General features: G+C 35.1%; 1 long non-coding RNA gene across 1 annotated transcript in view; it reads left to right on the top strand.

Moving 5' to 3' along the window:
- Window positions 1–7,844, top strand: part of LOC125806216 (uncharacterized) — a 29,844-nt gene extending 22,000 nt beyond the window's left edge. The window contains exon 4 of the long non-coding RNA XR_007441502.1: window positions 7,082–7,844. This is a non-coding gene — a long non-coding RNA (uncharacterized LOC125806216). The remainder of the gene's footprint in view (window positions 1–7,081) is intronic.
- Window positions 7,845–12,097: the final 4,253 nt, after the last annotated feature.

The following is a 12,097-nucleotide window of genomic DNA, read 5'->3' on the forward strand; positions in this document are numbered from 1 at the left end:
CTCATGACGTCCAACCCTCTGCAGCTCACCGCTATCAGAGGCACACTGCTCAGCCAAATCAGCTCTAGTGTCTGCCGCGGCCTCTAAACCCATACATCACTCAGTGTGCCTTCCAAACTAATCTCCCCCCATTTTTTTTTTTTAGCATTTTCCAAATTTGTGCTGAGCTAAGAGTCAGCTAAAATCAGGAGGTTTAGCTACGCTTTAACGGCAGGTATGAACGTATTCTCAGCTGCTTATCTCACCCTCTCTCAGTCTTCTCCGACTCGTAGCCGGCGAGTGACATTAAGTCATAGAAAAGGAGCCAGAGGAGGCAGTGTGAAGCTGTGTATGCAGCAACACTAAACACGACTGATGGGCTTTTAATGTTGTCCTTTAAGGTTGACCCTGAATTTTAAGTGTTATGGATGAGCTATAAAGATGAATAAAGACTAGGAGGTGATGAATGGAGATGATAAAAGCCTCACCACAGGACTTCTGCTAAAGGAGCACGGAAACCCCTTCTGAAGTTACATGGTGAACTTCGGGGTAAGGAGATCTGAGAGTGAAGAGCTCCACAAAGTCAGAAAGCTGTAGAGCAGGGTGAAGGCTAATGGTGGAGCTAATGGTGGAGCTAATGCTTATGCTGAGTTTTATTATTTTTGAAGAGCAGCTCATCATTCAAGACGTATGGAGAGTGTTATGAACTGAGGACTGACTATTTTTTGTCATTTTTATTAGCCATGGTTCGACACTGAACTAGAGGATAGTGGTGTCAGGGCAGCACTGAGTCATGGAGGGGTTCTATTGGAGATTTCATCTACTTTTTGGAACCAGTTGGAACCATTCATTATACAGCTTGTCTAATTACTTTGGCCAAAGAATATAGGTTTCTCTGTAATATAAGAACTTTTGAATAGAATATGAACCTATTGGCACCACACCTTATGCCAGGAGTGGCCTAGGGGCATATTAACCCCACCAGCATTGAGTTAAGAGATGATTAAACTGTGTTTTCTGGAATGATGCTGCCCAAAGTCTTGGAGCAATGTTCTAAAATCGAGTAGAAGGTCTTGTGTGGAAAGTAGAGACAGAGACAGTTGCAAGAAAAAGTATGTGAACTCTTTGGGATTACTTGGATTTCTGTATAAATTGGTCATTAATGTGTTGTGATCTTCATCTAAGTTACAACAATAGACAAACACAGTCTGCTTAAACTAATACCACACAAAAAAATATATATGTTTGCATGGTTTTATTGAACACAACATTTTAACATTCACAGTGAAGGGGGAAAACGTATGTGAACCCCTAGACTAATGAGATTTCTAAGAGCTAATTGGAGCCAGGATGTGATGAGATTGAGATTGGATGTGTTGGTTAAAGCTGCCCTTCCCTATAAAAAACACAAACCAGTTTTGAGTTTGCTGTTCTTAAAAAGCATTGCTTGATAATGCCTGTGAATCATGCCTCACACAAAAGAGCTCTCAGAAGACCTACATTTAAGAATTGTTGACTTGCATGAAGCTGGAAAGGGTTTCAAAAGTCTAAACCTCTAAAAGCCTTGATGTTTCCCTTTTCTACGGTGAGACAGACGGTCTATAAATGGAGAAAGTTCAGCACTGTTGCTACTCTCCCTAGGCGTGGTTGTCCTGTAAAGATGACTGCAAGAGCACAGCGCAGAATGATCAATGAGGTGAGGAAGAATCCTAGAGTGTCAGCTGAAGACTTACAGAAATCTCTGGCACATGCTAATATTTTTGTTGACAAATCTACAATAAGGAAAACATTAAACAAGAATGGAGTTCATGGGAGGAAACTGCTGATACACTGTTTTTTTTTCTTTAGTAAAAGCTAGTTGAGACTTTGGTTCTTGTTGGATACACTGTTTTTTTTCTTAAGTTAAAGATAGTTGAGGCTTTGGTTCTTGTTGGATGCACTGTGTTTTTCTCTTGGAGACCAGACACATTTGGTAACTTTAAGTTAAACAAGCACTAAATATACATGTGTTTGTGTTTGATGCAGTTATTCCTCCACCACTTTCTTCTTTCCCGTCCTCCTCTGTTCCTCCTCTGTTCTTTCTTTCTTCCTCCTTCTCTCTCTTTTCCTTTCCTCGAGGTTTTTGCTGCTGTCTAGATAATGAACAGCTATCGGCGGCAGAATCATCCTCTGCGAAATTACCTTTCATTGAGAGCCAAGCCTGGTGGTACTGCTGGAAACAACACTGACTCTCTCTCTCTCTCTTTTTCTCTCTCTCTCTCTGTCAACTCTCGCTTTCCTTGTCCATCCATTTTCTCTCTCTTTGCTCTCTGTCTTTTTTCTTTTTTTTGTTTATTTTTATTTCTATCTCTCTCTCTGTCTGATTTTGCACAGACCGAAAAAATAGCGTGTAATCATTCACCCATACAATCAAGATACTGCACAACACACACACACACACACACACTACTATACACACTTCCAGAGAGCATGCAGAACACAGGATTTGAACCCACACAGAAGCAGAAGCACAAACACAGAGAAGCAGACGTGAATAAACATGTGTAGAACTGAAGCCCTCCACTGTCCTGCTCTCACATCTATCTGCTCTTCTCTGTAATTTCTCTCAGAGCTTCTGCTGCTGGATTTATACAGATTTATAAAGAAAAACATCTCAAACTCAATATTTACCAGTTAATATTGTTTTTTGCCTGAAAAACAACCGTTTTAATCCACCTACACTCTAAAAAACAGAGGTGCGATATAAGTACTTTTTTGTACTCAAAGGTACACTCTTCATAATTATTGGTCTTTACAGGGTCAGATCTGTTCCCTCTGAAGTACAAAGTCATTCCTAACAGCAAAAAGTACAGATCTGTACCGTTTAAAAAGACAAAAGGTACAATCAGTATTCTGTATCACTGCACTGATAAACAATATATATGTTTTAATTGCACATTTTTTCATTTGAAAGGCAGACAATTTTGGATCATCAAGTTCTTGAGCCATATTCAGTCAATTATTACAATTATTATGTTTAAAATCTTTATAATCTTTCCTGGCACAAAAACCATGGGTACAAAAGAGGACTATCACTGGAAGGTACTTTTTTGTACCTCAATATAAGGTACAGCCCCAGCGACAAGCTTTGTAGCAAGATGTTCAACAGTTATCTACATGGAACTGAGTGTTCTTGGTTTTACTATTTTTTCCTGAGAAAAAAAGTTATGTGAGACTTTGGTTCTTGTTGGATGCACTGTGTTTTTACTTGAGAAAATAATGGACAGGGCTTTTGTCTTGTTGGATGCACTGTGTTTTTACTTGATTAAAACATTCACCACTTAATATTGTTTTTGTCTGACAAACAACCGTTTAATCCAGCAAGCAGATGAATATGACTATTATACAGGCTCCAGAAAGGTTTATAGTTTATTTTATGAGTAAGATGTTTAACAGGTATCTATATGGCATTGTGTGTTGTGTTCAGAGTGGTGCACACAGGATATCTTCACTTACACACACTGATCTATTTTACTGACCAACTGTAGACCAATAGTATCAATCAGGATAGTAAATATCTAAATAACACAATATATTAATAACAAAAAATAATTCATAGTAGATACTGAATAATCCATAATGGATATTAAACAGTTCAATGTATAGAATATACTAAATAATGTAAAAAGAAAATACAAAATATTTATTCTTATATTTTATGTAGATACTGACTATTCATGACTATAATTCATGGTAGTATTTTTTTTTACATATACTTAAATTTATAGTAGATACTAAATAAATCATAGAAGATACTGATCAATATGTTTGTTTTTTGTTCTTGAGTAAAACATAGAGAAGGCTTCTGGATGCACTGTTTTTTTTTTTTTTTTAATCATGGACCAGACTTTTGTTCTTGTTGGATGTACTCTGTTTTTTCTTGAGTAAAATGTAGACAAAGCTTTGGTTCTTCTTGCTTTTACTGTTTTTACTGGAGTAAAATATAGCTGAGACTTTGGTTCTCGTTGGATGCGTTGTGTTTTTCTTGAGTAAAACATAGACAAGGCTTTGGTTCTTGTTGGATGCGTTGTGTTTTTCTTGAGTAAAACATAGACAAGGCTTTGGTTCTTGTTGGATGCGTTGTGTTTTTCTTGAGTAAAACATAGACAAGGCTTTGGTTCTTGTTGGTTGTACTGTGTTTTTTCTTGAGTAAAACATTGACAAGGCTTTGGTTCTTGTTGGTTGTACTGTGTTTTTTCTTGAGTAAAACATTGACAAGGCTTTGGTTCTTGTTGGTTGTACTGTGTTTTTTCTTGAGTAAAACATTGACAAGGCTTTGGTTCTTGTTGGTTGTACTGTGTTTTTTCTTGAGTAAAACATTGACAAGGCTTTGGTTCTTGTTGAAATGCATAGTAGAACAAGTCACTGTTTTTTTTTTTTCTTGAGTATAATGTAAATGAAGCTTTGGTTCTTCTTGGTTTTACAGTTTTTTTCTTTGGTTCTTGTTGGATGCGTTGTGTTTTTTCTTGAGTAAAAGATAAATGGAGCTTAGGTTCTTGTTGGTTGCCCTGTGGTTTTCATGATTAAAACATAGACAAGGCTTTGGTTCTTGTTGGATACACTGTGTTTTTCTTGATTAAAACACAGATAAGGCTTTTGTTCTTGTTGGATGCACTGTGTTTTTCATTTACACAAGGCTTTGGTTCTTGTTTTTTTTTTTTTTCGAGTAATATATACGCAAGTCATGTTTTTTGTTTTTGTTTTACTGTTTTTTCTTGATTAATAGGATGAGGTTCTTGTTGGATTCATTGTGTTTTAACTTGGGGAAATCATGGACAGGGCTTTTGTTCTTGTTGGGTGTACTGTTTTTTTTCATTAAAAAACATGGACAAGGCTTTGGTTCTTGTTGGAACAATGCATAGTGCATATAGAATAATTCATAGTAGATACTGAATGAATAATTGTTGAAACAGAATTTCTAATAGTTGCTGAATAATTTATAAAAATATTGAATATATTCTCATACTGAATAATTCATACAATTTGTTTTTATTTGTTGTAAAGGTTTTTCATCATCATTATATGAATCCTGAAACACAGTTTCACCCTAAAATCTCTGTCCTTGTCTCTCAACCTCACAAACTCTCTCTCTCTCTCTCTCTCTCTCTCTCTCTCTCTCTCTCTCTCTCTCTCTCTCCTCATTTCTCTACAGTCTGTGCAGTTCTGAGGAGGATTGCTCTTATTGGCCCTCTGGTCACGGTTATGTGACCATTATAAAATGGTTCTGACCAGCTGGTGCCAAATCAGCCACTTGTCCCCCCCTGCAGCCTCAAAGAGAATGACGTCTTTCTCTGGAAGCTTCTATCTTAAAGTGAAAGTTCAATACAATTTTATCTTTCAGACTCACTATGTCTATAAAAATAGACTGAATAGATTCTTAGATTCTGATACATTTTAGTTCTGTAATTTATACTGGAGAACCTCTTTAGAGAATCTTTTATAGTGTAGAGCTCTTAGATTTGACCAAATTTAAAAACCTCTGGAATATAATCAAGAGGAAGGTGGATGATCACAAACTACTTGAATTTTTCCACCAGGAGTGTCATAAAGTTAGCCAAAAGCAGTGTGTAAGACTGGTGGAGGAGAACATGCCAAGATGAATGAAAACTGTGATTAAAAATCAGGGATAATCCAGATCCAAATATTGATTTCTGAACTCTTAAAAGTTTATAATTATGAACTTGTTTTCTTTGCATCAGTTGAGGTCTGAAAGCTCTGCGTCTTCCCAATAAATATTTTTTCAGTAGTACACAGAACCCTAAATATTATCAAGTTGAGCAAACTTACTCACCAGTACAATTAAATAGAAAGAGTTCAAAGAACTTCCACTTAAAGACTTGAAAATGGCAATGAAAAAAGTGTTTTAAACTAACTTTTAGTTATTACACATGCACATAAGTCTCTTTAATCAGTGTTGGTTCATAAACACATATTTTTTTGAGTGTTCCCTTACAATTGCGGCAACTGCAATAAAGCTTTACTGATAACTGGCAATGAGTCTTTCACATCTCTGTGAAGGAATTTTGGTCCACTCTTCTTTACAGAATTGTTTTAATTTAGACACAGTGGAGGGTTTTCGAGTGAAAACAGCCTGTTTAAGATCATCTTTATCACAGCATCTCAATCAGACTTTGATTAGGCCCCTCCAAAACCTTCATTTGTTAAAGCCATTCAGATCATCAAGATGTTGGGCCTTTGTGTTCAGTGTTTTTTTGCCTTGGAAATCTCCCATGCAGACCATTTTCGACCAGTCTCTTTCTTATTATTTTCTTATTATTGAATCACTAATTCTAACCTTATCTGAGGCAGCTGAGATCTGCAGTTCTTTAAATTTTTTTTTTTTTGTTCTTTTTTGACCTCCTGCATGAGTTGTTCATGCCCTTTTGGAATAATTTTGGTAGACCAGTCTCTCCTGGGAAGGTTCACCAGTGTCCAGTGTTTTCTCCATTTGGGAATAATAGCTTTTAATAGTGGTTCAGTGGAGTCCCAAAGCTTTAGAAATGACTTTGTAACATTTTCCAGACTGATAGATGATCAGTGACTTTGTTTTCTCACCTGTTTTTGAATTTCTTCAGATTGCGGCATTATTATATTACAGTGTTTTAGCTTCTTTATGTTGTCAGACAGGTTCTATTTAAGTGATTTCTTGATTGTACAGGTCTGAAAGTAATCAGGCCTGGTTTTGGTTAGTGAAAATGAACTCATTCATTTGTGAGCGGCGAACTTTTTTTTTTCCACAAAGGGTTAGATTGGTTTGGATAGTTTTTTTTTTTTTAAACTGAAATCATCATTTAATTTTTTTCTTTTTTTTTATATTTACTCAGATAATATTTGTCTAATATTAAAGTTTGTTTGATAATGAAAAATTCTAAATACAGTGATTAGCAAAACTCTAGTCAACTACAAGCAACAGCCTTACAGCTGCCTGGAAGTGAGAAACACCGAACCTGTGTAAACACTACTTGAACCATTGCACTATTTTCGAGTGAATGGAAATCGAAGGGCAGTTGTTGATGTTTCCGCAGCAACAGCTTTTTCTAAACTGACCTTCATCTGTTCTCAGGTTCATGGAAAGACTTACCAAGAACATCAGAGGTCTCTAACCTGATTACTTCACTCCAGCGGATGAACGGAGGAGCTGGGAGGAGATAAACAGCATGCAGCTGCTCCTCCCAGCCAAAACCACCGCAAGGCCGAGATCTTACAGATCAGCTCCGGCTGTAGCGTCCGCACCCCGGCGAGAGTCCAGCCCGGGCCAGCCGCCGCAGCTGCAGCTACAGCTTTGATGTGCTGGAGATTGCAGGTGAAGTCCTTGAACTGCTGACTGTCTGTCGTCAGTTTATGGAAGTTTAATGATGGAGGTTCCAGCTAATTATGGAAAATACACACAGAACGTAATCGTCATCCATCAGCATGAAACTGAATCGTAATGTCCTCAACACAGCCCTTAAAAAAAAGCAGAAGATGTGTTTTATAGGAGGAAAAATGAAATTGTTGTTTCTTTTCAGAGCACATAAGTATTGACTCTGCTCTAAAAACCACATAATAAATAAATCACATTATCGATAGGTGCGCCGCTAAATCACAAACAACATTCTTCCTAAAGTAATGGTTTGCGTCAAGTGTTCGGATATGGATCGTTTTTCTCACTGTCATTTCCCTGAAGGAGCTCCTGAGTGTCACTTTTGCTTCTTTATTGAAATATGAAATACCATAGGGTGGTAAACAATATGGCAGCTGTTTTATTTAATATATTCTTTATCATGTATGGCAGCTTTTACTCTGAAACACACAGCAATGATCATTGAAAAAAAAAATCAGTAATCACTGGTTGTCATGATGAGCACAGAATTGCAGACACGTGCAGATACTGATAAAAATATATGTTTATTATAAAAATAAACAGATGTAATACGTGGTTGATACAGAAAACAGTTAATCACCAGAAACCAGAGCAATGTAAACAAAACCATACCATAAACGAGAGACAGTCCAGAGTTCATACACGAGAGATCCAATGTCAGAGGTAATCCAAGAGGCAGTAGTGAAAACACAGTCCAGGTAATACACAGGTAATCCAATATCAGAGGCAGAGGCAATAATCGGCGTTGAGAAAACAAAGGCAAGGTCATACACGAGATAAACTGAGACAAGAGATAAAGTAACGCTTTGTAATGAGGAGAACCTACAATACGCGGCGTGGGTGTTTGTGTGGAGTGCTCTTTTATAGTGCCAGTAATCAGTATTCAGGACTTCCTGGAGGAAGCAGGTGAGGTGTCACGTGATCAGGTGAGTGCGTGATGTCAGCGGTTGGTGCATTCTGGGTAGTGTAGTTGTTGACCTGAGAACCTCCGTTAGAGCTGGGTGTGGAAGGGACAGAGGAGCTAACAGCACCAGACGTGACACTGGTGAACCAAAACTGTATTCAAAATTTAAAAATGCACATACGTTAATGTTATATATGAGATTGTATTTAACAACAACAGTATATATTAATATATCAGATTTTCAACTGTTTTTTTTTTTTTGTACTAAAAGGACTGCTGATAGGCCTGTACCCAAACCCTCTTTTCGAAAAATTATGGAAGCCCTGAGCGATAAAACAAAAAAAAAAATAAAAATAAATAATAATAATAATAATAAAAAAATAAAAATAAATAATAATAATAATAATCATAAAAATAATAATATAATAATAATGTGCAAAGTTCCACACAAGTCTTTTTTTCTGCATGTATAAAATAAATATTTCTGAAATCACTTATGCTTATAGGATAACATATGAAAAAAAAAATTGGCTACCACATAGCATGGTTCACCAGTCTTGACCAGCTGGAGCATTCATTTCTTAATTCATTTATTGCCCTTCCAGGTGCTTGGACAAAAAAAAAAAGGTTACTTCTTAGCATTTAACTTTCCTGTAGTTATTCTTTTGCTAGGTAGAAGCCAGAGGTGGAAAGTAATGAATTACATTTACTCACATTACTGTAATTGAGTAGATTTTATGAGTAATTTGTCATTTTGGTAACACTTTACTTGGATGGTTCATTTTATGGCCTTGTTGATGCTCAACTGACATTCACCTAACACTGAATTGAATGTCCATTAAATTTAACTTAACCCTATGTTGAATGTATATGATTCAAAATAGAACCTTACCCTACACCTAACCCTAACCTTAACCCTTAATCAACCCTAAAATCTAACCCTACACCCAACCCTAACCTTAACCCTTAATCAACCCTAAAATCTAACCCTACACCTAACCCTAAGCTTAACCCTTAATCAACCATAAAATCAAACCCTACACCCAACCCTAACCCTAACCCTTAATCAACCATAAAATCAAACCCTACACCTAACCCTTACCCTAGCCTTAACCTAAGCTTAAAATCTAACCCTAAACTCAATCCTAAAATATTAAGATAAGCGTTTGGGTTAGAGTTGAATGTAGGGTTTTATTCAATAGAGGATCATTTACTTTCACCTTTTAGTTCATTTGCATTTAATAGACATGTAGTAGAGTGTTAGTTGAATGTCTGTTGAGCATCAAAGAGGCCATCAAATGGACCATCCAAGTGAAGTGTTTTAAAGTAGTTTTAAAATAGGTAATTTTACTTTTACTCAAGTACATTTTGACACAAGTAATATACTTCGCTACATTGGAAAACTCCCTGTTACAGAGTAAAAAATAAAATGCTGGGGGAAAAAAAAACCTAATTGTCTGAATTAAAAAAGAAATTTGAGTTTTGTTCTCCATGGTCGCGCAGCTGAACTTTTCCCAGCAGTGTTTATTACGTTTAGCGGGAGAGATGCTGTGTGAATCAGCTGGGGTCTGTGCGCACGGCTCAGGGGAACCGGTGTTCTGTCGAATAATGCTACCGATCGATATGTGCTTCTTTACGACATTGCACATGCGCCGACCAACAATTTTTTTGTATGTTTTCGTGTTTTTTAATAATACTTCCTCAAGTTTTTATTGGAAACATTAAACAATCTGCTTGGATGTTAAAAATAAACATGGCAAGTTAAAAATAATACTATGAAATACTACGAACTATAAAACTATAAAAATACAGTTTATTGTCACCTATATGACCAAAATTTTTAACAGTAAAGAAAAAAAATGGATGATAGAAACCTATGCCACTTGTTCTTGAAAATGTTTTATGGGATGGTCTGCACAAATACTGCCTATAAGAATAATAATTAATTAAAAAGATTTAATTTATGATTTGTACTTCTTTATATCAAATAATTAAATGTAACTATGCAACTTTTACTCAAAGTACATTTTAAATGGATACTTTTTTACTTTTACTCGAGTAGATTTTTAGATGGGTACTTTTACTTTTACTTGAGTAGAATTTTAGCAAACTGAAGGTACTTTTACTTAATTACAATTTTTCAGTACTCTTTCCACCTCTGGTAGAAGCACACCACTCAGTATTTGAAAGCACTGACTTATCTCCCTTACATCTGCTGACTTGCCACAGACAGTAGGTACAGATCCCTCCATCAGACGAAGTCTGCTAGCTAATCCTGCTGTGTACTACTGTCCAAAATGATGTTTCTTCAGCTGATCTAGTGGGTGGGGCTCTGGTGGGGGTCGACATGAGTGAGGGATGGTGTCATGTTGTAGCTAGTTATATGGACGGCAAAACATTTTATGAAAGCATTTTTATTGTTAAACTGGTTAGAACAAACCTGTAGAAACTAAGAATACACTTTTAAAAAGAGCTAGTTTTACCTCCAATACTACTAACCCAACACAGATTCACACACTGTCCTGTAGTGATGCTCTCAGGATCTTCAGTATATGTCACTTATTGATATCATGAGTTAAAGTGAAGGACAGAGTGCTGTAAGAACCTTTTACACAGTTTTTAAAATGTCTGTGACACATACATCACCATGTGCTCTTTTGGGTTAATACATTAAATGAAATTAGGTTCATACTATCTGCAATAAAAAAAAAACCTTGGTGAAAAAAATATACTTTACTGTACTTGAAACATATTGAGAAATGTCTAAGTATGCTGTAAATATACTAACAGATTTACATACTTGCCAAAAATAAAATAAAATACATTAATATTATACTTTGATCAAATGTTTGAAAGTAAACTTTGATCATACTTTTAAAAAAGTGCAATATAATGTATTTTAAATAAATAGACGACTATGAAGTACAATATTGGTTTAATGTAATTCAGTATACTTCTAAAATACTTATATTTTATAAAATACAAATATGCTTTTGTACATTTTTAACAAAGTGTAAAACTGGTCAAAAGTAGTTCAGATAGTTTAGAAAGAAAATTTAATTACTACATTGCTCTAAAAAAAATATATATATATATATTTAGGTATTACATTAATGTAACAGTTAAAAGGTATTTTAATGCTCTGTAATTAGAAGTAGGAAACTATAAATATAAGTAAATTGTAGGATACACATAAATGTGTTAAATAACACATTTAAATGTAAAATAAAAACATTTAAGTAAATTTGTAACACGCTAAAAACTGTAACACAGTATATTAAAATATATTTTTATACCCAACGAAGTATACTAGAAGTGTGTTACTTACAAAAGACAGGAACAAGAAGCATATTTCTACGCAAATGTAAATATATTTAACATCAATTCTTAGTACATTTCTAATATACCTGATGTATAATAGTAATACAGTTTTAATACTCATTAAATATGTGATATTTTTACTGTGAGCATTTTTACAATATGGGTTAAATACATGAAGTAATTTGTTTAAATTTGACTTAAGTATATTTAAAATAGTTCCATTTTATTACAGTTAAGTACACTTAGCACAATATAAGTAGGACTTTTGTGCTATTTTTATACAATTAAAGTATAATAAGTACAAAAAAATGTGTTCCATTTTAGCACTTTTTAAATATACTGATTAATACTGTGGCTACAAGAACACTTTAGTGCACTATAGCATAATAATGCTTAGTATACTTTAATCTACCCTTTTTTTCACTAGGGAAGTCAATATGAGTAAATGTAAGAACCTTGTGATATAAAGTTATTCTATTTATTCTACTCTT

Source organism: Astyanax mexicanus, chromosome 12 (assembly GCF_023375975.1).
Source record: "Astyanax mexicanus isolate ESR-SI-001 chromosome 12, AstMex3_surface, whole genome shotgun sequence".
Lineage (NCBI taxonomy): Eukaryota > Metazoa > Chordata > Actinopteri > Characiformes > Acestrorhamphidae > Astyanax > Astyanax mexicanus.